Below are 10994 nucleotides of genomic sequence, written 5' to 3'. Positions count from 1 at the left end.
TGATACCAATTGTTGATCCCAGATCTCTCAATAACACTAATAATCTAGTTATGAATAACCAAATTATAGTGATTTTATGAAGGAAGTTATGAAGACTCGARAAKAAAAATAAGAATATTTATGAACAGTCTTGAGCTTCAAAAGTTTCACTTTATAAACTGAGAAACGTAAAAGCGATTCGTAAAAGCTACTATTTTTACAATAGGTCTAATCACCTATTTATATTAATCTGCTAATAAGAAGATAACTATATAATGCTACTTTCTAGCAAATCTTCTATTAACAGATGAGGTTTATCTTTTATATGGATAAGCATTAATATTAAGATAAACTCGAATTCCAGCTGTTGACTTGTCATCTCCAGCTGTCATTCATGATATGATGATTTCATCTTTATCTTCGAATCTTCATTGCATGCTTGGATGAAATGCTGGAAAATCTTCTAAGTGTTGATGACCAGAGGATCGATGAGAATGCTCTTTCCATCGCATCATTGGACTGTCCATCGGTCCTCTAGTTGAACTCCAGACTTAGTCCTTTCTGCCTTGATGTCTTCATTGGTCTTCTGGTTCTTCATCACTTATTATTTTCATTACTTTTTACATTATAAATTGTGAGGTTTAACAGTATGCAATATGATTTTGAGGATTTCGCAGGGTAAATAGTATAAAATACATAGGCAAAATTGAACATGAAAGAAATCAATGGAGTATGCTTTCAGCAAATGTTATGGCATTTGCAGGTTAAAGGATGGAGATTTTGTTGTTTAAGTTGTTGCTTATTGGGAACTATGAGGTATGCTAATGTTGTTTTGTTGATGATAACTTCACTGATAACCCGTTGTAGATTTTCATTGAAACTACAGTATCTCTATTGTATTATATATCTCATCCAATATGGTAAAATTTTCATAGCTATTTCTTTGGTTTTCAATTGGAATTCCTAATATCTGCAAGATGTTCATTACTGCTCAACTTTGGCAACACAAATGTCAGTTTCAAGATTCTGAGAGTAGTATTTTGGTGGCAGGTCAAACTTATTAAATCTTGGTTTTGTTTTCAATCATAATTACATTGATGAATCCATGAGTTGGAGGCAAGGTGCATGATTGTATGAAATCTTTGGTGCAATCTTGTGCTGCATTCACGACTGATATGAATTAAATATCATGCAAAGCAATTTATTATATGTATCCATAGACTAAATACCATGGAAAACATAATTTTATCAATTAATTTTACGAAATAGTGTGAAAGTCCCAGATATGATTCCTAAAGCAAAATGTGTTGTTCATCCTACATTCATAATCAAACAAAAGTTGTGAATATGGTTGCATCATGGATTGGTCCTTGTCATACAATATCAATGAATCTAAAATACCCCCATTTTATTTTTATCTCATCTACATCTCTCAGGTAAGGTTTTATGTTTGTTTATGATTTCTTAATCAACTTTGAAGACATCATTTTGACATTAGGGCTTTATGCTCTTGTCTTTGGATTTATTAGCTTGATCAGCTACAGCAATCAAAAGATATATCTATATTTCTGTTTGTGTTTCCTTTCATAGTTTAGTTTTTAGCACCAATAAGATTGGCCTAGGGAACTTTGTTTGTGCATACACCAGACATAACTTCATTGTTTTGCTGCTAAGACTAAGACTAAGGGGACGTTTACCAAATACTTACCCGGTAAGTGCTTACCCGTAAAATTTAACACTATTATTTACTTACCAGATAAGATTTTAGTCCACCAAAAATGACATCGCATGTAACAATTTACCCGGTAAGCGCTTACATGGGTAAGAGTCGTCTCCCTCACTTACCGGGTAAGACTCTTGGTCCTTGTCTCACTCTTACCGGGTAAGATTATTGGTCCTTATCATATTCATCCGGTGAGGTAATGCGACTTGGTAAGCGCTTACCCGAGTAAGTGTTTGGTAAACAGCCCCTAAGACTACTATTTACAGATTGTTTCATAGTTTAACTTTCACATTGGTTTGGTGATACATACATCTTTATTTTATGTTTAATTTCAGTGACTACTCATCCCTCATATGTTCATTCACTCTTTACCTTATGTAATGTTGGTTCAAACATGCTCCTCCAAATGTAATGTTGTTATAACTTGTAACCCCACAAGCTACCCTTTTCTTCTAAACTTGTATACTCGTGTGTGTTTAATTTCAGGGTTCATAATATCAGTAATTGTATATTCATATTAGAAGAAGAAAAATTATATCTATACTACTTTAATCTGAGGTGGTACAAGTGAATATGAGGGAATAGAGGAATCGTCTAAAGCCTAATGCACTTTGGGTGCTTCTTTAATCTTCATGGACTTACCATCAATGGTATAGTGGACCAACTGCTTCTTACCGAACTAAATTGAGTTGCAGCTTTGTCAGGACTGAATTATATGCACATTCTTGGGCCTCCGTATGCATATAACGCACACCCACGTTGCAAAGAAACGCCACCTCTGCCAGTTGATGGGTTTTGGATACCCAATTCCTCTTACTCTCGATCAGAGGCATTGGAATGAGCTACAGGTTATTATTCCCTTCTCCCCTTTGTGCATTTATGTTTTACATTTAATCTTCACTAGGAAATGGCATAAGAAATTTACAATAATCAAAATTTTGATAATCAAACATCGAACCTTTACAGTTAATAATAGCATTCAATTTAGAAAGCATTAAAGGTACTTTTCACAATTGTCAGGGAATTTACCACATCAGGAAACAAGACACCTAATGTAATCTTTACGCAAATGTGATCTATGTCTCATCTTATTTGGATCACAAAAGGATTAAACCTCCATCTATGAACTTGCCCCTTGGACGTTGTTTAGGGGCTATTTGGTTGGTTTATAATTAAGTCATGTATGGATATTCAACTTTTTCTGTGTTCCACCATCTCCGCCTGATTTTTATTATTATTCTTACGCTTATTACAATGACGATGAGTCAGATTACGATTCTGATACCAGTTTCGCAGGTGTTGGAGGATATTCAGCTTACGATCACGTTCTTCGTGATTCGTACTCCGATCCACATTCCAACTGATTTTTTCGACAACTGTATGTCGGTAATTGGGTGTCGTTGTCTCATCGTGTACAGTAACTTTAATTCTTGTTATTAGTCCTGTTTATTATATAGTTTGAGTTTACAAATTTTCTGGTTATTTCGCATCTACAAGTGAAAAGTAATATATCTTGTTAATTGCTCAGTTGTTGGATATATTACCCCAAACTCTACATATTCTGTTAGTATTAATGCTTGATTTTGTAAAATATGAGATGCTATTATTTGAGTGATTGATGTCCACCATACCTGTTGTGTTGATACCAGTACCAAACAAGTTATGAATGTTGCTGTCAATCACTGTGGGCATTCATTATTGTACCCTGATTACTTGGTCTGCTGGATTTATTGCACATTTCCTATATGTTTCTCAATCATGGTTGGATGCTTTTATGGTATTTATAACTAGAAATCTTCATATAACAACTGAGGGGGAAGCATGAGTGGTTTTGGTTCTCTCATAAATTGGATGCTCATGTGATTAGGTATTGGGAGCTGAGAAAGTTCCATGTCTTTTTGGTATCCTTGTTTCAACCATTCTTCTTTGCAGATTCTCTATATACAATATTTTCTCACTTCCTAACCAACTATCGGGTCCTTCCAGTTGTCTATTCCTGTCACCTGTAATGTATGTGTTATGAGGTTATGCACAAAAACTATATGTTATCGGGTCCTTCCAGTTGTCTATTCCTGTCACATGATTTAATTAAAAACCAACTAAACAACCCCTAACTTATATATGATATGAACTTAATTTATAAAGACTCCTTAGACGTTGATGCTGGTAGGGATGCTATCACGGTGGTTGTTAAAGTGTAGATGGAACTATGCTGTAGTTGATCTAGATGCGGTGGGGTTTGATTTTTGGTCATCTCGATTGATTAGGATATTGGTTTCTATTTCGGTTTGTATAAGATAATTTTTTTCCAAATGTATTCACTAGATATTTGTTTCTTCCTTCATTATAACTATTTGGACACCATAATTGATTTTCATGCTTGTGTACAATAAAGTTCACCTCTTATTCCTTATTTGCTACATTGTACTTGATTACATCTCGTTGCATTGCACGGATACTCGACTATAAGGAATCGAGGTTTAAATATTTCTAAGGGTTTCCCCGAAAGATCGAATGTTTAAATATAAATTTTGTACTTTTTAATGAATGATTGCACTTTTTTTAGTTGTAGGTTTATTAGAAAATTTGACATCCCGCCGCATTGCGTAGGCATACAACTAGTATATTAATCATATATATCACCCCCATAGCTAGGCTTTTAAATGATCCCCACCCCTCTAACCCTTCTTTCTCATATATCCCATCCCATATATATCTATACTATCTTATAAAGCATTTGACTAAAACTCTTAAAACTGTTAAAACTCTTAAAAACAACCTTTTAAGCATATAGTACAACCTATTAAAGCCATATCCCTAAAACCAATCCCTTCTTGTCGCCATCCCTAAAACAAATTTCCCATTTTATCGCCATCCCTATTCTAAACCCAATCCCTAATCGATTTTCAAACCCATGACCAGATATTTTGATGAAATTGATTTGGGTTATCGCTTCAAACAGATTATGAGATAGATTTTGATTTTGATTTCTATCTTATCCCTAAACCCAATTCGACTTTCTCGCCATCCCTAATCTCTCTTATCCGTAAAACCGATTGATATTTATAAGGATGAGATTTGGAGTCGGATGAAAAGAGATTTCGATTTTGTTGACTATGTTTGCAGTTCGAGAATTTGCTTCTATCAATATACGAATTTTAAGGTACGAAATGGCTTTTTGTTTCTTCCTCCATTTATCCAGTGGCCTCTATGCTTTTAACTTGCATCCTCCTGTTCTGTATGTAATGATGTATATATTACAGGAAGAGCATGTCTGTAACATATTTAGGTTTGAAAGTTTGGCACATGTTGTTTCTCTTAACTTGGTTATACTTTAAATGTATTATAATATTGTATTGTTGGTGAAGGCAATATTAAGGATCATTGACCAATTATATGTTATGTCTGCTGACAGGTTCATTTGGATCAAATCAATGAGGAGACAGGTCCTAAAACTGGTTGGTTTTTTGTTTCATCTTCTCTCATCCCATCATGATAGTTTTTAAGTAATCGTGATATGTTAACCATGGATATAGTTAGGAAATGCTTATTGTTTGCACTACAGATACGTTTCTTTACAATACTACCAACATGGCAGTAATATTAATTTAGAATGCACCTTTGGTTTCATCATAGCCCTTTCTTCTCAAACAAAAACCATGCTTTCCTTTTCAGAATGTACCTATATAATTGATATTTGATATGCCCTTTCTCATTGGAACGAATCTAAACAAATAAGGTNTCAAACAAAAACCATGCTTTCCTTTTCAGAATGTACCTATATAATTGATATTTGATATGCCCTTTCTCATTGGAACGAATCTAAACAAATAAGGTGTTATAATCTGTAAACTTATCTCTTCTGATTGCACTTTGGMTCTGCCTTCTATAYCTTGATATATTGTTGTYCATTCTTATRAATAATSTGAGATTTCAGTCCYTRCTCAAATGTATGAGGGTCTGCACTTTTGGTCATTAGTGTTGTTTCTTGCATGGACCTTCAAGTAGAATGAGTTACCAGTTTAGTTATATACAATTGAAAGCAGTGATGAATTAATTGTTTTCAGCATTTCCATTTACCATGTCTAATCAATTAATTGTCTTCATGGTTGTCCCCTTATTTACAGGGTTTATTTGGACTGATTTCCTCTCGAGATGCAGGTTTTATATATGTTATGTTATTGCTCCTTCGGTTTCTCATACGATTCATCTTGCTATTCAGGCGCCCTCTCGCTTCATCAATTTAGGGTTTCTTTGATAAAAGTTGTTTGTAAAGGTACTCCATATGGTTCGATCCTTTCTGTCTGATTTCTTTTGACAGAAGTTGTGTGTCCATTTGGTTCGATCCTTTCAATTTCATTGATTTCTATGATATTTCTGTTCATGTTATGCTTAATTCATTGTTGTTAATGCCGATTAACATTTGATTTTTCTTGTTGATGCAGCTTAAAATAATGTCAATATCAACAAGTAGTAAGTAGAGGTCCATTTTTTTGACAAAAGTTGTTTGTCCATTTGGTTCGATCCATTTGGTTCTTGAGCAATTCAAAAGTTGTCTTCCAGGACTGTTTAGCAAAAGAAAATCGCCAACAGATCTTTGTTAGAAGGGGATATAAGCATAATGATATTTATGTTTCGTAGATCAGTTTATGTATTAGATTGGTTGGCAATTTCAGGTAAATTTTGGATCTTTGTGGAGTTTGTTTAAATTGGTTTCTTATGTGAAAACAGAGATGCAAACATATTGTTCRTCACTTATTGGAGACAAAAATGGGACGATGGCAAATTTTACAAAGGYGGCGCRGGTGTTCCTTCATCTTTATCTAGCTTTTACAAACTGTTTCATTCATCTTTTTCTAGCTTTCCATATTGGTAGCATTTCTTCTTTTTCCATGTAGTGGATAGATCTTTATTTTCATCTGGTGTTTAATCACTCATAAATTTTTGAAAAAGGTTTAGGCTTGAATCGTATACATGATGGTTCGAGTATTGAGGTTTAAGTTTTGTTTTTTATACTTTGATTAAGATGCACGATCAGTAATTTTAGTAATTGTTTTTGGAGTTTCAAATCGAATATGTTTGGATGATGCTTATTCTTTGAAGCTTTAAATACAAGATCCATTTTTCTCATGAAGCTTAAATACGCTGTTGTGAAGCTTAAATACAAGATGCTTAAGGCAACTTTCTAGGCATCTTTATATACTTCAAATACTCATACACACTACTCATTCACTTCGTTTCCATCTTGCTATCCTCTTTCCACTGATCTTGGTCTTTATATGCTTGATTGTCAATTATGTTGCATCATGTATGCCTTTTCTGGAAATTGCATTATTATGTAGATATTCATTCATGGACAACTGATGTAAGGACATTCTTGAACATGGCATATTTAGCCTTCAGAGTTTGTACAAAATGATCAGATCCCTCATTTTCCTTTTGTAGATATCCCATGATTTAAGATACTTCCAGATTCAGGTATGTGTTTTGACTCGAAACCAGAAACAAAACAAACATGAGCMTGGGTCTGTGTGTCTCCAAACATCAGCAAAGTCTTTGATTATCATTTACTGTTGTGGGACTGTTTGGGACTGCTGTCTGGTTATGGAATTACAAACCAGACCATCTAAGTCAAATATTCATTTTTAACATTTACCACTGTGGGAATGCTTCTTATTTAGATTTTATGCAACACCAACTTTTTAAATGATATTACATATTTGGACATGAGATGCTTAGTTTTAGGGTATTGCTAATGTTGCTCTTTATCCCTCCTTACTTGTGTCTTTTCTAGGCATTGTGTTTTTAGCATAAACTGGTCTTTTGTTATAAAAACCGGTGAAATAGAATTAAAGTTGGAATTTTTTTTGGGGGGGAGGGGTTTTCTGGTGTTAGTTTAAACTGTATTGTTTATTACTTTTGGGGGTGCTTTGTGTTTTCATGTAAATGTGACTTTTGTTAGAAGGGGATATAAGTATAATGATATTCATGTTTCGTAGATCAGTTTATGTATTAGATTGGTTGGCAATTTCAGGTAAAAATTTTGGATCTTTGTGTAGTTTGTTTAAATTGGTTTCTTATGTGAAAACAAAGATGCAAACATATTGTTTATCACTTATTGGAGACAAAAATGGGACGATGGCAAATTTTACAAAGGTGGCGTAGGTGTTCGTTCATCTTTATCTAGCTTTTACAAACTGTTTCATTCATCTTTTYCTAGCTTTCCATCTTGGTAGCATTTATTCTTGTTCTACATGGTTGTTGTTTCCTACATTAATTTGAGTTTATGCTACAAACAAAAATAAAAACAGTCTTTTGTTGTTTTCCATTTTTCTTTTGTCTACAAACAAATACCAAAACACCATATRTTGATTGCTTTTTTCCTGCATTGATTTGAGTTAATGGATCGTTRTCTCTTGATATCGGAGCTTATGAATCTCTTCTTGATTTTTATTAACTATATGAATCTCTACTTGTAATGTAATTCAGGAACCAACTGGATTGACTATTCTCTGCACCTTCAAGTATGGAAGTGTTGGAATGGGCCTAGAAGAACATCAATAATGTGTATGCAATAATTCTATTTGATCATGATATACAACTACAAAACTTTTGTGAGGAAACCTGTTATTTTACACTTTTGAAACAACCAATAACTATAACATTACTACTATAATTGATAATCATATATACCTATTTTCTGTTAGGAAGTGATAGTGGTCGAGAATCATGACTGGTGCAAGGCCGACTAGTAATTGAGAAGCGAGCTACTTGCCTACTAGATATCTAGACAAAAAATCAAACATCCAATGAACTAATTTTAGGACTTCATTCACGGGGCCAGTTAAAACTTATGTGTGCTATATGATACAGAAAATCATTTATAATGATGTTGGCAGATGTGATATGAACGTATGTTTAGCAACAACATCTTATGTTATTTGCATTTGTCCAAATCTTGAATGCAACACATTTTTCCTTTTTCTCTTTTTTAGTACATGTTGGTTTCTTCTTCATAGCATATTACATGAATCTGTTTGTGATTAACTGGAACTTAGTCTCGTGCCTGGATAGAGTTACTGTCACTGTTGAGTTGAAATCTACATACACTTTCTTTTAGACTCCTATTGCATTATAAGAACATGCATTTTTGTCGTAGGTTGTTTTAGTTTCTGCTACCCTTCCAAACAAAATATTGGAGATTACCAGCAAATTCATGACTTATCCTGTTTGAATCCTTGTAAAAGGTGATGAATTGACTCTTGAGGTAAGACATATGCTGCTTAATTTGACAAAGACTATTCTGCCTACCAAGATGTTTTTTTTAATTTGCATATTTTACCATGTCAGGGCATAAAACAATTCTTTGTTGTGGTAGATAGAGAAAATTGGAAGTTTAATACTCTTTGTGATTCGTATGATACTCTTGCATTTACCCAGACTATATTTTTTTGTAATACAAAGCGGAAGGCAATACATAGTCTCTTTTTCTTTTATTTTTGTATATCATGGAAAATATTATGTTTAGTGGGATGATAGTTATCTGCCATTGTTGTTTGTTCTTTATAGTGTACAACCCTTTTGGTTATCACTTACAAGTATTTACTTCAACTTTCTAAATTCAGGTTGATGCATTTTATGTGACAGTCTATGGGGGCTACCACACTTGATGAATACCTAAAGCATATCAAGAAGGATCTAGCATTGGATAGATGGTTTCAACCCATTAAGGACTTAAGGTGTCTGAGCCCTCTGTTGATGAAACAATACTGATTTTGGAGGATCTTCGAGAGCGATATAAAATTCACAACAAGCTTCACTACACTGGTGATGCTTTAGTTGCTGCAGCAAAGTTGTCCCTGCAATATAAGGTGGTATCTATCTGCATTTGGAGATCGCTCATATTCATGTCTTTGTATCTTGTAACTCCAGAAAGCATCATAGGAAAGATAACAAGTGTTGTGGTCATTAAATTGTATTCTTAGTCATCCACTGTTACATGAAGTTGTTTGTTTTCTCACTTATTCCTTCTTTGTTATTGATTTTCTCTTGGCTAACTGGGAAAAATTTGGTTGCTTGCCTAGCTASCTGTGGAAGCCAGAGAAGTTGAGAAAGAGCTTAGATAGCTTTGTACCCCAAATCAATTTATTGTGCCCTTCTGTAATGGCTTACTTTTTTCTTTGGTCTTTTGTTGATTGAGTGGTTTCCACTTTTCTCTTTGGTGTATTAGGGTTTACTCTTYTACAATATGTCTTGGTAATTATGCCTTTAATTTTTAGCAGAAAAACTCTCAAATTTTTATCTTCTTTTCATGTTAGTTTATAGAAGGTTTCTGCAGTAATGAGGAGTGCTTTGATATATTTAATTGGTGCTTTAGTAATTTGATCAATATGGTACTAATGTAGTTTCTATTTGTTGAGCACTATTCAAAAAAGGAGGCTTTGATGTCTTCTATCAGCACGTTTGAGACATTTTCATGTTGCGAAAGGAATTAACCACAAATAAAGTTAGTTATGTCGTCTTCTTTTTTTGCATTGCACATCAAGTTATCCATATTTTTGTTTTTGGTTTTGCTTATTCCACTCTTTCTATTCTTCCACTAATGAAGTTAGGGGTCGTTGACCAAACGTTTACCTGGGTAAGAGCTTACTTAGTCACATTATCTTACTGGATGAATGTGGTAAGGACTAGGAATTTTACCCGGTAAGAACGACACAAAGAAAAGAGTCTTACCCGGTAAGTGAGAGCGATGACTCTTACCGCGGTTAGTACTTACCAGGTAAATTGTTGCAAACAATGTCGTTTTTGTGAACTAAAATTTTGCCAGGTAAATAAATGATAGTGTTGAATTTTACCGGTAAACACTTACCGGTTAAGTGTTTGGTAAACAGCCCCTTAATTGTGTGTCTCCCTCTGATCATCTTTTGTATTTTCTCGAGTCGTGATTAAGCCCTAAGACCTGCAGGTTCAAATTCATGTACTGTAGAAACCTTCGATCAACTTGTGATAATTGTTTAACTTTGGTCATGCTATTTATATAGATTTTTGAGGTGAATCTATTTAGGTCATGAGAGGAAGTTGGGTTGCTACTATTACTAGGCCTATAATCATTCTATACTTGAAATCTAATTGTACAGATAACTTGGCGGTTGTTTTTTTTTTTTTTTTTTTTTTTTTTTTCTATCATGTTTTTTTTTCAGTACCTAAGAAGTTGGCTTCTTTCTCATATGTGCACTTTTATTACAAAGGTTGCTCTATCAAGTTAAGAACAATTATGATAAGACACATTTCT

Source organism: Cynara cardunculus (assembly GCF_001531365.2).
Source record: "Cynara cardunculus var. scolymus isolate 2C chromosome LG 2, CcrdV1, whole genome shotgun sequence".
NCBI classification, from domain to species: domain Eukaryota; kingdom Viridiplantae; phylum Streptophyta; class Magnoliopsida; order Asterales; family Asteraceae; genus Cynara; species Cynara cardunculus.
The sequence above is the reverse complement of the archived record's forward strand: the minus strand, read 5'-3'. Positions refer to the sequence as shown.